The 21187-nt window shown below is 36.9% G+C and overlaps 1 protein-coding gene across 1 annotated transcript in view; it reads left to right on the top strand.

The window, feature by feature from the left end:
- The first annotated feature begins 676 nt into the window (after positions 1 to 676).
- Positions 677 to 21187, top strand: part of LOC115219147 (synaptosomal-associated protein 25) — a 36071-nt gene continuing 15560 nt past the window's right edge. Inside the window, exon 1 of the mRNA XM_029789249.2 lies at positions 677 to 846. The gene's annotated coding sequence lies outside the window, so the exon portion shown is untranslated. The remainder of the gene's footprint in view (positions 847 to 21187) is intronic.

Below are 21187 nucleotides of genomic sequence, written 5' to 3'. Positions count from 1 at the left end.
ACACTCCCCCTCTCTAAATAATTACGCACACACATACACACACACGCTAATCCTGTCATCCTCCTCTCCATTATCTCCCCTCCACGCTTTAGCCCCGCCCATATTTTTTTTTTCATATATTCACTCTTACTTCTCCTCATAGATTTTACTCCTACCATCTCAAATCACTTATTCGCTCTCTCTCTTTCTCTTCCCTTTTCTTTCTCTATCTCTAATTGATTAAACTTTCTTTCTCTACTACTATTACTTCCTTATCAATCACTTCCACCTCCGTCTACGTATCTCTCTATTACTCCGACCCCCTCTTTATCTTTTCCCCACTCTCTTCCTTCCCCTCTCTCTCTTGCTTTTGCTTTCTCTCTTACTCTTTCCCCTCTCTTTCCCCCTCTGTCTCTTGCTTTTGCTTTCTCTCTTACTCTTTCCCCTCTCTTTCCCTCTGTCTCTTGCTTTTGCTTTCTCTCTTACTCTTTCTTCTCTCTTTCCCTCTCTCTCTTGCTTTTGCTTTCTCTCTTACTCTTTCCTCTCTCTCTTTCTCTTCTCAGCTTCTTTCCTCCTGTCACTCTCTCTCTCCCCTTGATTTATTACCGTTTCTATTTCCTCCTACTCTCTATTAGAACTCTCTATTAATACAATCTTTCCTCCACCTCTCTATCTTTCTCTCTCTCTCTCTTCCGCTTCCCCTTTCCTCCCTCCCCACCACACTATCACTTATTGCAACAGTTCAGTTTTGCTGTTATCCATGAGACACAAATCTTGTCTTGTCCATCACTGTTAACCAAAGCTGTTTTCGCAAAGGATAACCCGGAAAAAAATACCACAACAACGATATTAAGCAGAATCCGAAGGGTAAACAATATTCTATGTATATAATTTCAACATCTTTATTTCCATTAACACACAAAATACATACGAATCACTGACATTCTTTTAATTCGAAGTGCAATCCAATTAAGAACACGGTGTCTGGGACAAATTCTGCCTTCAGATTTGTTCCCTAATTAAGTTTGACATCATTTTTACTCGTCTTTCTATCTGTGTACAGCTAAATATGTATCTATTTAGATCGAAAGGCGGAATTAGGAAAAGAAAACGCATTGTCCTTTATGTTCATTTATATATAAATGTATAAATCTAAGATAAAAGATGCGAACACGAATACATTTATGATATACGCCCCTAATACTATAAACCCGTTATCTGCATCTTGTGCTTACAGACGTAAAAAAAGTGTGTGCGTATATATATATATATATATATATATATATATATACACAATGTAGTGTGTGTAATATCAATTCTGTAGTCTGTCATAGTATCGCTGCAGTTCCGCCACATTTTAATATATGACAGTGAAAGCTGTTTTTTGACACATAGTGAATGATATCCCAAGGTGGGAAAACAAACGAGGATACTGCAAGTGTGTGATCCCCTATGTAGTTGTTCATCTTACTAGAAACAGCAATCAAATTTCCCTTTAAAAAAAATCCACACCCTTCCGTCTCTAAAAACGACGGTATTTACTCGTATGTAAGGCCTTTGAACATAATCAGCTTAGTTAGGGCTGATCGGAGGCTAAAGCAACAAATGAACACCTTTAAGGTAAAAGGAAATAATGACAATAATTGCCTCTTGGCCAGTAATTTTTTTAGGGGACAGGTAGAATCGGTGTCATCGACTCCAGTACTTGTACTTTATTTCATCGATCCCTAAAGGGATGAAAAACAATGTTGACCCCCAGCGAGGGTAGCTCTCTCTAATCTTGTTGAGGTGGTTAAAAAGAGACGTGTGTAAGATCTAATCTGTGTTGACACCCACCGGGACTTCTTATTAGACTGCAACATATGTATAAGAACATATAAACACAGTCGTATATATATATATATATATATATATATATATATATATATATTATATATATATATATATATATATTATATACACGCACATACCAATGAAGCTGTGAGCTAAATGTGATAACTTTACGTTTTCTTTACTTTTGCTCATTTCTCTCTGTTCGAATAGACGTGTACTCAAAAAGTATTCCTACTTGATCATCCCATGTTCTGTTTCAGATTTTGTGTGAGACTGTATGAGGAATCATTTTCTTATTGAAGGTGGTAGTGTGTGATTTGAGAATGTAGCTGCTATCTCTAGTAGATCGAGCGATCCCATAGACTCATTGACAAGTACAGCTGGCCTGAGAATGTAGCTGCTATCTCTAGTAGATCGAGCGATCCCATTGAGTCATTGACAAGTACAGCTGGCCTGAGAATGTAGCTGCTATCTCTAGTAGATCGAGCGATCCCATAGACTCATTGACAAGTACAGCTGGCCTGAGAATGTAGCTGCTATCTCTAGTAGATCGAGCGATCCATAGACTCATTGACAAGTACAGCTGGCCTGAGAATGTAGCTGCTATCTCTAGTAGATCGAGCGATCCCATAGACTCATTGACAAGTATAGCTGGCCTGTTAGAACATTTTACTAATTCGGATAAATTTTGTTTCATTAACAGTTGGTTTAATGTATGTCAAAAAGGGTGGAATAAAAAAAAATTCAACCCTGCCAAAGGTTTGAATCCTTGGTATATCATTTTATTCAAAAGGGCCCTTCTTGATACCAACCCGTGTAAGCCACCCTTGGTTCTGTAAATTAATCTTCTTGTTTTGAAGTGATCTACATTAAAATCTTCCGTTAAAATTTCGTGTTAATTTATGTCCCAAACAGAAGCTTTATATCGACAAAGTTAATTTCTAAAATTATTCATTATTTTCGAAATTAATTGAACGTAAATACGATAACAAAAGGGTCGAAGTGATTTTAATTAAGATCTTCCATCAAAATTCCACCTGCTTCATAATGACAAACTCAATTAGCTAAATTCTTCGTTATCATTAAAATTAACTGAAGCAAAACCAAAATATTTCAACAGAGAAATATACTAATAAAAGGGTTAAAATATAGATGGGTTTTTTTAGGCAAAAAAAAAAAAAACCGAAGTCTTATCGACACGTATACACACGCACCTATGTATCAGAATGTGTGTGGTTTCGTCAATGGTTACGTGTGTGAGTAGTTTGACAGCCCCGGCATCTCGTGGTAGAAAGTGAAGAAGAATCGTTGCAATCTATTAACATCGATTTGCATTATTGCGCACCAGAAAGCCGGAAACCTTTAAAGTAATCATATATAACTGAAACACACGGAAGGTGTTATTCGCACCTACCTAGCAGCAGCAGCAGCGGCGGCAGTAGTAGTGGTAGTAGTAGTATAGCGGTGTAACGTGGTTTTAGATATTAACACATCCTCCAAGCACAAAAACACACATACACATCAGTATGATGCGAATCTGTATCATACTTACACACACACACACACACACACACATGATAATCTGTTTTGCATCGATAAAATTTGAATCTGCCACTACATGTTATATATATATATATATATATTCCACATTATGTACGATGTATATACATACATTCACACATACAAACTCCTCTCTCTCTCTGCATACACACACATATACACATATACTAATACTTCGTATATACACACCCACCTGTGGGCGCGTAATTGTATTGCATTTCGAGTGAGTGGGTGGGTGTATGTATGTATGTATAAATATATATGTATAATTGTGTATATAGTTATACAGTTATTTCTCAGATGTAGATCAGACGTCTACATCGTTATTTGTGTATAACATACATATTCATGAAGTGCGAGTGGGTGTATAGCAACCCACACATACACGTATATTTGTATGTATACATGCATAAGAATACATACATACATATATATATATATATTATATATATATATATTATATATATATGTATATTCTTATACTTGTATATATTCTTATATGATATATGTATCGTTGCTTTTTAAGAAAACGATAAAATAGTTTCACAATTCCATTTCTTTTTACATTAGCAACAGTTGCAGTTTAACCATCGTTTTAGGGCCGATAAATCAAGTACCAGTTGCGTACTGGGTCGATCTAATCGACTGGCCCCTTCCCCAAAATTTCGGACTGTGTGCCTCTGAGTAGAAAAAAATAAATACTTTGTTGGGTGCGTAAAATCGTAACTCCGTGCGTGTAATGATATTTTCAGTCAGAAATATTTTTTGCAAAGCTGTCTTATGTGGGGCTTACTACACTTTTGGCAAAATGCGAAACCTTTGAGTTACATTTTGACAATTCGTATCTGAGGCAGCTGGGGGGGGGGGGTCGATGGTTTAACCAAAAAGAACCGGGTATTGCAAGCAAAATCAAATATCAAATAAAAAAGAAAAAATACACATACACAAAGAACGCATTTGGCCAATTTGGACATACGACAGTTTAACATAATAGCAACAGTATATATATATATAAATATATAATTATTTGAGGGAATATTAATCCTAACTTACAGGGAAAAATTCAATTTAGAAATACTAAATCAAATTTCACACAATATAATATATATATATATGAATGAGAAAAAACCCACCTTTTATCAATTCAAAATGGACAATTAAATTACACCATCTAGAAAATTACATATGTGCCCCAGCATGGCCGTGGCCTTCGGGCTGAAACATTTTTAAGGATTTAAGGATGATAGAAATATTAAAATTAAAATAATAACATACCAATGATTAAGTAAATTGCAAAAAAAAATTATAAAAACGTATATAATTGGTATTTCTAATTTATATATATATATATATATATATATTCACACTAACTACTTCATAAATTCTTATAAAGATTTTATCCTATTTTTAATATATATATCTATATATATATATCTATATATATATATATATATATATATATATAAATAAATATATTTGTATTCTCTAACAACTCCCCATACTCCTCATCCACCTCTTTATTGAATTTAATGTCTCTACATCTTTCCCTGACTGTTCAGTAACAACGTACTGCCATTCGTTATAAATTGGTGGTAATTAAATATCTATATCACTCCCCAATAATTATTATCTCTTGGACTAATTAAAAATCTATAATGCCCTACAGTCCTAATTGAATATCTAATTTATCCGTACACTAAAGCATACTACAATAGCTCAATATGCAATCTTTTCTTTATCATGTCTAACCGAATATATTCACCATCCGCATTTTGAAATTGACCGTCATCATCATCATCGTCAACGCCGTCATATTCAACATCATCGTCAACGCCGTCATACTCAACATCATCGTCAACGCCGTCATACTCAACATCATCGTCAACATAAAAAACATCATCGTCATCATCATCAGCACTATCTCATCACTGCTACCATCATTATCTTACCATTACCACCGCATCATCACCATCATCATCATGATGACTGCTGTTACCACTGTTTCTCATTGCCACCTCCACAACCACCATCTTCATGATTATTACCATATCATCTCAATTATCATCATCACTACTGTCAACATCATCATAATCATCATCACCACCTTTTTATCATCAGTGTCTTGACATTATCACCACCACTACCATCATCATCCTCTTCCGCCTCATCACCACCATCATCATCACCATCGTAATTGTCAACCACCACCAATACCATCATTGCCATTCTTGCTACCACCAGCCTTCATTATCATTATCATCATCACCCTCCTACTGCTTCTCCTCTCCGTCATCATCATCACCACCATCGTAATCGTCGTCATTGTAAGCTTTATGTCATGGGTTTGCAGTGTTATACCTTTTCCAGTCCAGTCTGATAATCTTTTTGTTCAACAATTAATAATTTGTGTGTGTGCTCGCAGACAAGTATTTAATAATTTGTCCAAGTGTAATTAAGGACCTGTCACTTGGCCTAACCCTCACCATCAACCCATGAGTGATTTTAACAGAAGCCACTTAAGCCTTTGAACCAGCCCTCTTTCAACATGAGGACAATATCCTAGGAGCAACCCTCTTTCTACATGAGGACAATATCCTGGGAGCAACCCTCTTTCAACATGAGGACAATATCCTCGGAGCAGCCCTCTTTCTACACGAGGACAATATCCTAGGAGCAGCTCTCTTTCAACATGAGGACAATATCCTAGGAGCAGCCCTCTTTCAACATGAGGACAATATCCTAGGAGCAGCCCTCTTTCTACATGAGGGCAATATCCTAGGAGCAGCCCTCTTTCTGCATGGAGACAATATCCTAGGATCAGCCCTCTTTCTACATGAGGACAATATCCTAGGAGCAGCCCTCTTTCTGCATGGAGACAATATCCTAGGATCAGCCCTCTTTCTACATGAGGACAATATCCTAGGAGCAGCCCTCTTTCCACATGAGGACAATATCCTCGGAGTAGCCCTCTTTCTACATGAGGACAATATCCTCGGAGCAGCCCTCTTTCTACATGAGGACAATATCCTAGGAACAGGCCTCTTTCTACATGAGGACAATGTCCTTCCTTCTATCCTTTTAATCACGTGGGCCTTGAAAAGTGTCATCTGCTTTGCTTTCTTCCTTCAAACCAGGGGTTTCTCTTCTCAGACTAATGACTTCCAATCTTTGCTCCTTCAAAATGTTAGTAAAAGCTTCTGCCCTACTCCCAGCCCCTTATAAAGGTTTTTTAAAATTATTTTAGGCACAAATGCAACAGTTTTTAAGAGGAGGAGGAAGTTTAATTATTTACATTAACCCTTGTTCTTAACAGTTCCTTTATTTTAAGGACCCCGTCCTCCTTGAGAAGGATGGAAGGCAAATTTGACTACACCAAGATTTGAACTCAGGATGTAAAGAACCGAAATAAATACTGCAAACCATTTTTCCGATGTGCTGACAATTCTGCCAATCTGAGCAGACAAAACACATCTTGCATCCATTTAATTCTCTCTTTATCATTGTTTCACAAGCTCAATAAAAAAAAAAGAGATTGAAAACCACCTTAATTTTACTAGTTGTGGATAAATATGTCCATAGTAGTCCTGGGGGGTGGGACCCATTTTCTAGTTGAGATCATTTTCACTTCTATTTCTAATGACCTTAAAAATGTATTATAATTTCTTCATCATCATTATCATTTAACGTCCGTTTTTCCCTGCTGGCATGGGCTGGACGGTTCGACAGGAGTTAGCAAGGCCAGGAGCCCTACCAAGTTCCACAGTCATCATAATCCCACCCCCCTTTTTTTGTTTACCTTTTTGTTTTTTTCCTTCAGAAATACACCTGTGCAATTAAATTGGGTGGTCTAATAAAATAATAAATGACTAAATAAATAAATAGGAAAATAAAAATAAAAATAAGAGGAAATTTTACCAGTGAGTGTATTAGAATATAAGGCACAAAAAGAAAATGACTCTCCCCAGACACAACAGAATATGCTTCAACACACGAACACGTATAAAGAATCTTGCAAACCAAAACCCAAAACGAAATCTCTCTATATATAAACGACAGTTTGTCTGTGTGTCTGTCAGGTTGTACCCTCACCCTGACCACGGCTTTCAACCGATTCTGATGAAACTTGACACACACATAGCCCAATGTCATAATTCAAAACTAATGCAGCGAAAATTTTGAAAAGTTCCCCCAGTTCTGAAAAAAATCGATAAATTCGACATGGGGTCGAGAATCAGAAACACAAACCACAGACTGTCTAGGGGATGCGACTCAACCTTTTTAACTAAAAAAAAAATTTACCATCATTTTTTTTCCATTTTTTGCTATTTTTTGGCTATAACTCTCTAAAAATGCTTTATAGTTATTTCCCTTACAAACCCGAGCAACGCCGGGCGATACTGCTAGTAAATAAATAAAATTTGTCAAATATTATTTTTGTTGTATTTTGTTATTGAACACCAGCCTTATTCTGGTTGGTGGATTTCATAGACATTATTCCAATTCTGATGAAATGGTTTTGTGCCTGGACAAACAAATCAGTTTATTAACACAAAGACAATGGCTGTTGTTGTTGTTGGTGGTGGTCAGCCTTGATGTTGGCTTACGGATGACAAAAGCCATCACATCCGAAGCCAATCAACTTCTCCTTTTGTTTTTCCACACAATGCATCTAGGACTACTATAGTGATTTGAGGGAGATTTGGTTGCTATTTCTTGCAGGTTTAATAACTGTATAGAGCCTACCTCATTGCCCTGGTCAGTTGTGACAGATCAAAACCATGATGAAAACTGTTCCAGTGGTGACCATCCTATCTATCCTTTTTATTTTATTATTTTTTTTTTTTTGGTTAGACATAGTATATCAAGGTCTGAGTTATCCACTGCTGAGTGGGAGATTTGACTGCTAGCTCTAACAGGTCAAGCAACTGCGTAGTAGCAATCAATGGTTGCTTTGAAGCAACCATTAGAAAGTCATTGTACATGCCTGATGTACCTCATTGTTCCAAGTTCAATTCTTATTAGAGACGACTTTTCTTTTTATCTTCCAAGTGTCAAGAAATATGAAACCCGTGATATACTGGCATTAATTCACTTAAGTATGTCTTCCCAGCAGAAAAACTAACGCAGGGATTAGTCCAAAATAATAAAAATAATAATAATAACAATAAAATTAACAATAATCATAATAATAATAATCATAACAATAATAATGATAATAATAATGATAATGACAATAATAATAATAATGACAATAATAATGATAATAATAATAATAATGATAATAATAATGATAATAATGATAATAACAACAATAATGATAATAACAATAATCATAATAATAATAACAATAATAATAATAATATAATAATAATAACAATAATCATAATAATAACAATAATCATAATAATAATAATATTCCTTTCTATTATAGGCAAAATGCCTGAAATTGTGAGGGGAGGGGGGCTAGTTGACTACATTGATCCCCAGTGCGTAACTGGTACTTAATTTATCAACCTCGAAAAGACGAAAGGCAAAGTCGACCTTGGTGGAATTTGAACTCAGAACGTATATATAAACGGATGAAATGCCACTGTGCATTTTGCTTGGCGTGCTAACGATTCTGCCAATTCGTCATCTTCACAATAATGATAATTAATGATACTTTCTACTGGAAATACAAGGTCTCCAATTTGGGGAAAGGATTAAGCCAATTACATCGACCCCTGTGGATAACTGGTACTTATTTAATCGACCCCGAAAAGGTGAAAGGTAATGGTGACCCCAGGGTAATTTGAACTCAGAACGTAGTGGCAGATGAAATATCGCTAAGCGTTTTGCCCAGCATGCTAATGAGTCTGCCAGCTCATGGTCCTTAATGATAATAATAGTAATTATAGTAAATCTTTCTACTATAGGCACAAGGCCTGAAATTTGAGAGAGGGGTTAAGTCGATTACATTGACCCCTGTACTTAACTGGTACTTGATTTATTGACCCCGAAAAGTTGAAAGGCAAATTTGACCCAGTTGGAATTTGAACTCAGAGCATGAAGACAGACAAAATACTACTAAGCATTTCGTCTGATGTGCTAACAATTCTACCACCTTGTGGTCCTTCATGATGATAATAATGATAATAATAGTAATAATAATTCTTTCTACTATAAGCACAGGTCCTGAAAATTTGGTGGTGGGGTATAGTCGGTTATATCGACCCCAACACTCAACTGGTACTTATTTTACGGATCCCAAAAGCATGAAAGGCAAGTCGACCTTGATGGCATTTGAACTCGGAATGTGAACATGGACAAAATACCCTTAAGTATTTTGTCTGGCATGCTAATGGTTCTTTCCAGCCTGCTGCCTTAATAATAATAATAATAATAATAATAATAATAATAATAATAGGTCAATTTCATCTTTCATCCTTTCAGGGTCAATAAATTAAGAACCAGCTGGACACTGGAGTAGATATTATTAACTAGCCCCATTTACCCAAATAATAATAATAATAATTATAATAATAATAATAATAATATAATAATAATAATGATAATAATAATATAATAATAATAATAATAATAATGATAATAATAATATAATAATAATAAAAATAATATAATAATAATAATAATATAATAATAATAATAATAATAATAATAATAATAATGATAGTAATAATAATAATAATAATGATAGTAATAATAATAATATATAATAATAGGCGCAGGAGTGGCTGTGTGGTAAGTAGCTTGCGTGGCATCTTTGGCAAGTGTCTTCTGCTATAGCCCCGGGCCGACCAATGCCTTGTGAGTGGATTTGGTAGACGGAAACTGAAAGAAGCCTGTTGTATATATGTATATATATATATGTATGTGTGTGTGTGTCTGTGTTTGTCCCCCTAGCATTGCTTGACAACCGATGCTGGTGTGTTTACGTCCCCGTCACTTAGCGGTTCGGCAAAAGAGACTGATAGAATAAGTACTGGGCTTACAAAGAATAAGTCCCGGGGTCGATTTGCTCGACTAAAGGTGGTGCTCCAGCATGGCCGCAGTCAAATAATAAAAATAATATAATAATAATAAAAATTATATAATAATAATAATAATAATATAATAATAATAATATAATAATAATAATAATAATAATAATATAATAATAATAATAATAATATAATAATGATAATAATAATTTAGACACATTTTACATTTAAATTTCTGTAATTTTGAATTCTTATCACATCTTATTTTGAACTTAACAAAGACAGACGTACTGTTGAAATATCGTTCAACTAATAAAATATCTTACAATCGAATCACGCTCTTCGTCTTGACTAATAATAATAATGATAATAATAATAATAATAATGGTTTCAAATTTTGGTGCAAAGCCAGCAATTTTAGGAGAGGCTGGTATGCTAATTACATCAACCCCAGTATTCAACAGGTACTTATTGATGAAAGGCAAAACTGAAGCTGGAAGAATGCTGCTAAATATTTTGTCCGGCTAGCTCATTTAATGATAATAATTATTATCATTAAAGAGGCAAATTAGCGGAAGCAATAGAACATGAATCCAAATGTCATGTGACATTTAGTCACCGACCTTTAGGTTCTGAGTTCAAATACCATTGAAGTCAGTGCTGTTCACCCCTTTAAGGTGTCAATAAAAATTGCATTAGTCAGGTATTTAGGAGTCGAGGAGAGTCAATGGTAGGGATTAATCCTACCCATTCCTCAGAAAAATCTTCAAGTTGTGTGTCTAAATTAGAAACAATTAGTGGCGAGCTGGCGGAATCGTTAGCACATCAGGCTAAATGTTTAGCGACATTTCATTCATCTTTATGTTCTGAGTTCAAATTCCGTGGAGGTCAACTTTGTCTTTCATCCTTTTGGGGTTTATAAGTACCCATTGAACACTATGGTCAATTTAATTGACTTAGCCCCTCCTTCGGAATTACTGGTCTTCTGACCAGTTTCACACTAGGGTCAATGTAATCAACTACACCCCTCCCTTAAATTTCAGGCCTTGTGCCTATAGTAGAAAGGATTATTATTATTATTATTATTATTAGGGTGGCAAGCTGGCAGAATTGGTAGCATGCCAGGTGAAATACTCAGTGATATTTTGCCTGTTGCTACGTTCTGAGTTCAAATTCCACTGATATTGGTGGAATAATAATAACTCTTTCTACTATTATGCCCATGGGCATATAGTGAAGTGGTTAAGAGCGCAGGCTACAAACCCCAAGATTCCGAGTTTAATTCCAGGCAGTGACCTGAATAATAATAACAACATTGAAAAATGCCTTAGGAATGAGAACCCAGGTTCAAAATTTCCCTAAGATACCTGATGAAGGTATCTTGGGTCAATAAATTAAGTACAATTACTGGGATTGATGTGCTCGATTGCCCCCTCCCCACAAAAATCCAGGCCTTGTGCCTATAGTAGAAAGGATTATTATCATTATTATTATTATTATTATTATTAACATAAGTACAAGACCAAAGATTTTTTGGGAATTGTGTAGTCAAATCAACCTGAGTAGTTAAGTTTAACTCTTTCATTACTGTATTAATTTTGAGATGTTCTGTATTTCTTTCAATTAATTTTAAATATAACAAAGAATTTAGTAAACTAACTTAGCTAATTCAGCTAGTGTTAGGAACATAAATTGTGACTAAAGTCTGGTGAAAGATTTTTATTCAAAACTTATGAAAAGAAGACATTTGTACTCAGAGCCAGAGGTGGTTTCAGCCAGGTTGGTATCAAAAGGGTTAAGAATTGTTTCTCTATTATATATTTTACCCTTTCATTACGGTATTTATTTTGAGATGTTCTCTGTTTCTTTCATTAATTTTAATATAAAGAATAAGTAAATAACTTAGTTATCATTCACTAGTGTTAGGAACATAATTATAAGTTTAATTTTAAAAACTTATGAAAACAAGACATTTGTATTCAGAGCCAGATTTTCAGCGGTTGGTATCACAAGGGTTAAGATTGTTTCATATATATTTTAACCCTTTCATTACTGTATTTATTTTGAGATGTTCTCTGTTTCTCTCATTAATTTTAAATATAACTTTAGTGAATAACTTAGTTATCATTCGAGTGTTAGAACATAAATTGTGACTAAGGTTTGGTGGAAGATTTTAATTCAAAACTTCTGAAAACAAGACATTTGTACACAGAGCCAGAGCTGTCTGCATGTTCTGAGTTCAAATTCCGTCGAGGTCAACTTTGCCATTCATCCTTTTGCGGTTGATAAATCAAGTACCAGTGAAACACTGCTGTCGATACAATTGACTTGTACCCCACTCCACCACAAATTTCAGGCCTTGTGCCTAATAATACAGCCAGGTTGGTAACAAAAGGGTTAACCACAACCATATTTGAACTCTGAACATAAAGGGGCACAATTAAATACCACAAGTTATCTGGTATAATGCTCTACCAATTCTGCCATTCACCACTATTATTAATTATTATTATTGTCATTGTTATTTAAGGCAGTGAGCTGGCAGAATCGTTAGCGGCATTTTGTATGTCTTTACATTCTGAGGTCAACTTTGTCTGTCATCTTTTCAGGATCGATAAAATAAGTACCAGTTGTATACTGGGGTCAATGTAATTGATTTCCGGCATCTGCCTGTAGTAGAAAGGATTATTATTGTTATTATTGAGGTGGTGAGTGGACCAAATCAGTAGCACGTTGGCGAAAATGCTCAGTGGCTTATCTTCTGGTTTGATACATTCTGAGTTCCAATACTGCTAAGGCTGATTGTTGCCTTTCACCATTTCAGGGTTGATGAAATAGAGTACAAGTCAAGTACCAGGTCTGTGTAATCAATAAACCTCCCTCCCTACCCTAGTCTTCTGCCAAAATGTGAAAGAATTATTATTGTTATTATTATTATTATTATGGTGGCAAGCTGGCAGAATCGTTAGCTCACCAGGCAAAATGCTTAGCGGCATTTCATCTGTCTACATGTTCTGAGTTCAAATTCCGCTGAGGTCAACTTTGCCATTCTTCCTTTTGGGGTTGATAAATCAAGTACCAGTGAAACACTGGTGTTGATACAATTGACTAGTACCCCACCACCACCACCACCACCACAAATTTCAGGACTTGTGCTTAATAATACAGTTCTATATTTAAGAGACGAGGAATTATTTACATTATTTACATTCGACAGATATTTGTCCTCGTCTTGTTCGCTGTTAACGCAATGTTTCGGCTGATATACCCTCCAGCCTTCATCAGGTATTTTTCGATGTTATTATTCAGGTCACTGCCTGGAATCAAACTCGAAATCTTGGGGTTAGTAGCCCGCGCTCTTAACCACTACGCCATAAGCCCGTGGGCATAATAGTAGAAAGGATTAATTATTATTATTATTATTATTATTATTATTATTATTATTATTATTATTATTATTATTGTTTTCGCCTGTCGCTGTGTTCTGAGTTCAAATTGCACCGAGGTTGACTTTGCCTTTCATCCTTTCGGGGTTGATAAAAATAAGTACCAGTTGAACACTGGGGTTGATGTAATTAACCCATCCCCCTACCTTCCCTAAGCTGCCCCTGTAGCAAAAAAATTGAAATAATAATAATAATAATAATTATTATTATTATATGAAAGCAATAATATATATATATATATATATATATATATTCACACGCGTGTGTGTGTGTGTATAAATATATATATCTATATATATGTCATTTTTTTTTTAGCAAAACATAAAGAAGCACACTCTGAGTAGTAGAGCAGTCTATATTTTTATCTGGTGAAGGCCAGTTTATTGGGTATCGCTTTATGGCCAGAAACCCAGGGTAACCCTATAAGCAGGCCTTCATCAGTGATAAATATATATGTATATGTATATATGCATAGTTTACTGTTCCATTAAGGTAGGATCAACAAAAAAAGTACTCCATCCAGTGAGAAATAAACGTCATTTAATGTACTGCACAGAATAAAGATGGGAGCAGCTAATACTTCCATGCTATGAAGACATGTGGTTAGGCAGGTTTTTATAACGTGCCTTGTGTCTCCAAGCAATCTTCAATCTCTGAAGATTGCTTGGAGACACAAAGCTCATTGTAAAAACCTGCCTAACCACATGTCTTCATTGCAAGAAACTATGAGTAGCTCTCATCTTTATATATATATATATATATATATATATATAGATATATAGATATATATATATATATATATGTCTGTCTACCGGAGTAAGTACATAAATGTGAAACAAGGTGGAGAAAAGAGTACTCAAATACCGGAGGTAGAGTAATATGCTTTATTTAAAAGCAGCAGAAATATAACAAAAGCTGTTACTCAGAGTTTCACATTCCCATTCGTTGCACAGTTTTGTTAATATATATATATATGTATATACAGTGTTTTTATTTTTAATTTTGCTGGAATGAAAAAAATTAATGTTATTCAATGTAACTTTTTGGGCTTTTTTTTCATTTTTATAAGAGATACAATATTGTCAAACCATCTCTGATACTTGGAATGTGTCACAGATGGTTTGATAATTCATCTCTTATACATGAAGACTGTGTGTATGTGTTAAAATGTGTGTGAGTGTATGAGTGAGAAAGGATGGGATGTACATATGTGAGAAAGAGGTGCAAATGTAAAACTATGGTTAGAAATCCATGGTGGGTGCAATTCTGGACTGAAGGTAGATTGTTTGTATTGCTTGGTTCTATATAGATAAAAGAGGGAATTGTTAAAAACAGAAAAAATACTGATTAGAAGGGAAATAGCTTATCATTTCTGTGGAAGTGATCAAGTCTGAAATGTGATATCTGATAGCTTTGTGTCAAGAGGTTATATATATATATATATATATATATATATATATATTTAATGAAATGGATAAATGAATTATCTTGTTACGGATGCAGAATGGTCTCCTTATTCAATCCGAATTTGGGAATTTGCAGCCTTTGAAACATGTGTAGAAAATAATAAAAAGGAATTTTGTAGAATCTTCGTTCGGCTCCATTTCTTCCCTTCACTAAATATATATATATATATATATATATATATATATATATATATATATATATATATTATGTGTGTGTTTATGTATGAATATGTATGCATATGATGATATATGATTGTGTGTTATAATATTTGTATGAGTATGTATGTGTGATGTTGAACAAATAAGTATATATGTGTGTATGATGATATTAGATGACTGTGTGTGAAAAGATAAAAAAATTGATATCATTGGCTAATGGAATAGATTTTTGGGTTTTAGCCAACCAACAATGAAATTCATCTTTATCTGTCCACATTTATACACACCAGCCAACTTAGCTGCACCCATATGCATACACACACACAGCATCATTTTGCGACTTCAGATTATTACCCCTGCCCCATATAACTTTCACATCATCCCCTGTCGTGTGACCGTGTCAAGTCTAGTGTAACCATGCAACACTAGTGCAACTGCACATCACCGTATTGCAGCCTCACAAGCCTCAATGCAGCTACCTCGTTTGACCGCAGAATACCCACCCACAGCACCAAATATGGCCATAAAACAGCCACTCCCTTCTTCGTTCCCCCACCCGCCCACTCACCTGCTTCGTTACCTGTGACACAGTAACAGTAACCATCACAGTTCAGGTGGGGAAGAATTAAAGAATATAGGAATGTTCAAGGTTTATCAATTCTTGAATTCTACCACAATGACATCATTGTTCTGGAAGGTATCGGAGATGATTTGCTAATGCGTCTCTTATACAAGAAGGCAATGTGTGTGTGTGAAAGAGAGAGAGAGAGAGAAAGGTTGTATGAGTTTGTAAGAGAGATTGAGGAGTGTGTGTTTATGTTCCTTTTGTCCTTCCGTACGTAAAATAAAACCTAACCGTGTCCCTGCTAACCCCCCTCCCTCCACTGAGCACCAGCCAACTGTGATGCTGTGTCACAGGTTGTAAAAACGGTGGGAAGGGAGTGGTTGTTGTGTGACCATATTTGGTGTTGTGGGTGGGTACAGTGCAGTCAAATTAGAAAAACGGTATCAAGATGTCTTTCCATACATAAAAGCCATCTTGTCCTTGCTTTATCTTTCCTCTCACTCGCAGGCCTTCGTAGATAACACCCATCCTTCATTCACCAGGTCCCCCCCCCACACCACCACAGACAGCTCATGCTAGATACTCACTGCCTCCGTGTATAGAGAGACCTTGAAAACATCTTCCAGTGGAGGCACAATAACCTAATTTCTTTCAAAAGCAGATACACTCACTACAAACACTACTTATCAAAGAAAGACATCTACAACATAACAATCTCTTTAAGCACGAACGATGTGAGACCAAAAACAGCATTAACCAACAATAGGTCACGCTGTGTTTAAGGACCTTGCAACGTAACCATACACTGATAACATAACAACAACCACCTACTCATGGTTTACTTGCTAGAAATAGCAGCCACACCTCTCTTAACTCTGTAGCATTCAGATTTTTCTATCAAATGTATCATCATCATCATCGTTTAACGTCCGCTTTCCATGCTAGCATGGGTTGGACGGTTCAACTGGGGTTTGGGAAGCCAGAAGGCTGCGCCAGGCCCAGTCTGACCTGGCAGTGTTTCTACAGCTGGATGCCCTTCCTAACGCCAACCACTCCGAGAGTGTAGTGGGTGCTTTTTATGTGCCACCTGCACAGGTGCCAGATGAGGCTGGCAAACGGCCACGATCGGATGGTGCTTTTTACATGCCACCGACACGGGGGCCAGACGAGTTCGTTTTGAATTAATCATGCACTATCTTGTAGCGTTGAGATTTTGATGATGTGAGCATTCATTTTTTAGAATGACATAGTGGGGTAGGTGTGAGAGACCAGATATGGCCAGTTTGAACATAAAACAAGTCAAATAATTTGGCCGGATATGGCTGGTTTGAATGCTAAAGGGTAACCCCCATTGTCTTGAAAATGGAAGGTTGTATTAAATAATGGGCTCTCCTTCGATTTTGGTCTGCTGAATGTCGGTGTGAGGAGACGATGCCATTCAGCCTCACCTCTTTATCTGTATTATGAAGGAAGATTGAGCAGGTGAATGACGTGTACCAATAATGAAGGACTGCCAACTAATAGGCATAGGAGTGGCTGTGTGGTAAGTAGCTTGCTTACCAACCACATGGTTTGAGGTTCAGTCCCACTGCGTGGCACCTTGGGCAAGTACTATAGCCTCGGGCCGACCAAAGCCTTGTGAGTGGATTTGACAGATGGAAACTGAAAGAAGCCCGTCGTATATATATATGTATATGTGTGTATATGTTTGTGTGTCTGTGTTTGTCCCCCCAACATAGCTTGACAACTGATGCTGGTGTGTTTACGTCCCCGTAACTTAGCGGTTTGGCAAAAGAGACCGATAGAATAAGTACTAGGCTTACAAAGAATAAGTCCTGTGGTCGATTTGCTCGACTAAAGGCGGTGCTCCAGCATGGCCACAGTCAAATGACTGAAACAAGTAAAAGAGTAAAAGAGGTTCTCAATCTCAAATTCACGGTTTCTTCCTCGGGGCCTGAAAATACTTGCGCTTATAAACTGTTGCTGACCCTCCCTTGTACTCCATGTGATATATTTGTAGTTTTCATTGAAAAAGCACCAGTGCTGGTGTCACATAAAGAGCACCTGTACCAGTACCATGTAAAAAGCACCTGTGCTGGTACTACATGCAAAGCCCCCAGTAAGCTCTGTAGAGTGATTGGCTTAGGAAGGGCGTCCAGCTGCAGAAACCATGCCAAAGCTGACACTAGAACTTGGTGCGGTTTTCTGACTTGCCAGCTCCTCCTGTTGACCTGTCCATCTAATGCTATAATGGACCGTGAAGTCTGGTGTAGCATAGTAAATTCCATTGTCTCGACCACGGTCGAACAATGATGATGATGATGATGATGACCTGTCCAACCCATATCAGCATGGAAAACGGATATTAAGTGATGTTGTTGTTGATGATGATGATGATGATTAATGTCCCACTTTCATAACTGGGACGTAGAACTCTGCTACACAAGAATGGGACAATTTGGTCTTGCTGAATTGGCATTGACCCATTTGACGTGAAACGTTTTGATGTCACTCTCATTCTCTCCTCCTCCTCCCCTCTCTCTGTGTCTCTCTCCACATGTATACTCTTTTACTTGTTTCAGTCATTTGACTGTGACCAGGCTGGAGCACCGCCTTTAGTCGAGCAAATTGACCCCAGGACTTATTCTTTGTAAGCCTAGTATTTATTCTGTTGGTCTCTTTTGCCGAACCGCTAAGTTACTGGGACGTAAACACACCAGCATCGGTTGTCAAGCGATGCTGGGAGAACAAACACAGACACACAAACATGTACACACACACACACACACACACACATATATATGATGGGCTTCTTTCAGTTTCTGTCTACGAAATCCACTCACAAGGTTTTGGTCGGCCCGAGGCTATAGTAGAAGACACTTGCCCAAGGTGCCACGCAGTGGGACTGAACCTGGAACCATGTAGTTGGGAAGTAAGCTACTTATCACGTAGCCATTCAAGCACCACACACACACACACAATGGATTTCCTTCAATCTCTGTCTACCAAATCCACTCACAAGGCTTTAATCTTCCTGAGGCTATAGTAGAAGACACTTACTCAAGGTGCCATGCAGTGGGACTGAACCCGGAACCATGTGGTTGGGAAGCAAACTTCTTATCACACAACCACTGTAACATATTTATTTAAAAAGACAGGAAACTGGCTGAATCCCTCAAGCATCAGAAAATAGGACACTTTGCAGTATTTGTCCCAGTTTCTTCTTTTGAGTTCAAACCCTGCCAAGGTCAACTTTGCCTTTCATCTCTTTGGGGTTTTGATAAAGTATCAATCAAACACTGCACTCAGTTTCTTCTCTCTTCAACCTCCCTCCTCTCCTCTTCATCATTTATGACTTTTACTTGTTTCAGTCAGACTGTGGCCATGCAGGGGCACCACGTTGAGGAATTTTAGTTAAATGGTTTCACTCATTAAACTGTGGCCATGCTGGGGCACCACATTGAGGAATTTTAGTCAAATGGTTTCAGTCATTAAACTGTGGCCATGCTGGGGCACCACTTGGAGGAATTTTAATCAAAATGGTTTCAGTCATTAAACTGTGGCCATGCTGGGGCATCTCCTTGAGGAGTTTTAATCAAATGGTTTTTGTCAAATGGCTTCAATCATTAGACCAGTGTTTCCCAATGTGGAGCATATGCCCCACCGGTGGGGCGTGGGAAAATTGGGGTGGGGCGCGTGTTAATGTGGGCTGTGTAAAATTTTTGTAAGTGACTTAAGCACACACTTGTTGACCCTAAGCCCATCTTTGGACACTGAAATGGAAAAGAAACATCACCATGCAATATCTATACTTAAATCATGGGAATCGACGGAGCTACAACCAATCAGCGTACCAAGTGAGGTATCGGCATTTGTTAGACGTTTGTTCCTCTATATCAATATCTATTGTCCAAGAGAATTATTGATCCATTTTCCTTCATCTTATTTGGTCAAATGTGGATTCAGTGAGGTTGACAATTTCCTGGAAGCCAAGAGAAACCGACTTGAAATTACAAAACGTAGCAATTCATGACTGAAGTTAACGAGATTGTCTCCTCCCTCAACTCAAGGATCTGTGCTGTATGCATGAGGTACAGGGTTCTCCCTAAATGAGTTGAGGTATCCATCAGCCAGGTAATTGAATTAAAAATCATGTTTCTATATTGATAGGCACCAGGTTATTTGTTATTTTAAAGTGGGGCACTGGAAAAAATGGTTGAGAAACATTGCATTAGACTGTGGCCATGGTGGAGCACCACCTTGAGGCATTTTAGTCAAATGAATCGACCCTGCTCTTAATCTGTTGGTCTCTTTTGCTGAACCACTAAGTTACGGTGACGTCAGCATACCATATGTAAACATATTGTCATCATGTGACATGAACTTTTCCTTGCTTGCATGGATCAGACAGAATCAGTTGAGGCAGATTCTCTGTGGTCAGATGCTTTTCCTGTCACCAACCTTTACCTGTTTCCCAGAAATGTAATATCCCTCCACCCCTATTACCAGACATATTTTTCATGGCAGATTGGAAACAAGTAACCTTGCCTGTATGATGATGATGATGATGCTCATTGACATCACATGACATCAAAACAAGAGTATACATAGACACGCACACCCATACACACACACCCATACATACACACACATACATACACACACATGCATGCACACATATGCATATACATGATACACACACACATGCATACACACATTCACACACACATGTATACACACAATCACACACACATGTATACACACATACACACACACACAATCCTGACCACACGAGAGGCAGACAAAAGGTTTTCAACTACATAGGGGTTCCCTCCTTTATAAACTCATATCCGAAGAGCTGTCTTTAAAATTTTAACCCCAGGTCAACTCTGATTGAGCAGTTCTATGATCAAAAACATTCCAGAAACATCTCACCTTGTATTTTTAGGTATACACAGGACTCAGTATGTAACATTCCTTAAAACGATAAGCAAAGTGCTTGGAGAAGAAGCTTTGGCTGCTATTTCCAGCAGGTCAATTTGATTACATAGAAGTATACTTGATATTGGTGAAATAAGGATTTAGAGGGATCAACAAGTGGCTGAGTAAGTTTTGCTTTAGGTTACCTTAGGAGTAGTGGTTAAGAACATGGGCTACTAACCCCAAGATTCTGAGGTCAATTCCAGGCAGTGACCTGAA

Source organism: Octopus sinensis, linkage group LG14 (assembly GCF_006345805.1).
Source record: "Octopus sinensis linkage group LG14, ASM634580v1, whole genome shotgun sequence".
NCBI lineage: Eukaryota > Metazoa > Mollusca > Cephalopoda > Octopoda > Octopodidae > Octopus > Octopus sinensis.
Note: the sequence above shows the minus strand (reverse complement) of the source record. Positions and strands in the feature narration are given on the sequence as shown.